Source organism: Cibotium barometz, chromosome 28, assembly GCF_041138505.1.
Source record: "Cibotium barometz isolate CiBa-2024 chromosome 28, ASM4113850v1, whole genome shotgun sequence".
NCBI lineage: Eukaryota > Viridiplantae > Streptophyta > Polypodiopsida > Cyatheales > Cibotiaceae > Cibotium > Cibotium barometz.
In genome coordinates this window covers 30,742,849-30,744,247 of record NC_141073.1, presented here as the reverse complement: position 1 = coordinate 30,744,247, position 1,399 = coordinate 30,742,849, and positions in this window count along the sequence as shown.

Sequence of the window (1,399 nt, the reverse complement as noted above, 5' to 3'; positions counted from 1 at the left end):
CGCTATTGGGAAACAAGGACAGTTTTGGCTTATGTAAATTCACTTTTCTTTTGCCCTTGAGTAATAACCATTAGAGATTCTTCTATCCAATGGATAAGAGACCTTCGCCTTTGCTCCCTTGAAATTTGTCTTGAATTTGAGCGGTCTTTCCCCTTCGAAGTGGTCCCTTGCTTTGATACCATTGTCAGGACCTTTATCAAGACCTTTATACCATTGATATAAACATAGACATAGGCCTTGAGCAAATCAAAGGTAAAAAACTATAGCATAAACAATAGTATAAAATTTAAACATCACTATCTACTCAAATTTAGGATGAATCCCCCCCCTCATGCATGTAGCTCCCTTTATGACATGAGTATTTGGATATGTATTCAAAAATTAGCCCTTAGAGCTAAAAATATTATCTTGTTCAAAATGGGCTTGCACTTTTCAAAAATAGAATTGTTCACACATAAAGTGTGAAAAACTAATAAATCTAGTTCACATGCGCTAATATAAATAGCATCGTGCCCAAGTGCAAGGTGGATAAAATAATATTTACAAATAATGGCGCATGACCAATAAAATAATCATGGCGGTTACACTATAATCAAAATACAATTGGACGTCCAATAAGTGTCTCGTGTATACTATCGGCGAGACCATCATCACAGCGCACACACGCTCGGCATCACCGATGCCTCTCTTTCACCTACACACAAATACAATCACGTCATTACCGCACACAAAGCTATTAATAAGTCATATTGGACACCAAGACAATGCTACACAAAGCTATAAATATAAATCACACACTAACAATGATTTAGGCCTAAACGTACACCTGACGACTGTGATGTTTCACATAGTATTACCTGCAACAATTAGTCCGGCCCACTATTGCATATGCCAGGCGTCTGAAAATAACAGAATCACCCATGAGCCATACACATGACACAATGACTTCTCGTACGTCCTTAATGGTCATGAAGGATAGTGTGCAACAAATATCTATAGATACATGAGAATAAATACATCGCCATGCCACTAGAATACATGGTACATCCATCCTCATCCATCCAAAATCTCCTTCATAGGGAAGCCAATGATCGAAGAGAGAGAGAGAGAGAGAGAGAGAGAGAGAGAGAGAGAGGGCTTGATAAACGCAATGACACAAGAGTTGCCAAGAATAAAGAGCATTGCTATTACATTTAAAGTGAGAAGGACAAATACTATTAGCATTCCCATATACACTTTCTAAATATTTCTCATATACACTTTCTAAATATTTCTTCTATGCAATCAAACATTAACATTAGCATTGTGATATAGACATTGTATATATTGCTTCTATGAAATCAAACATTAACATGCAAAGATGGAAGAGAATATATACATCTTTGACTAAAAGATGCAA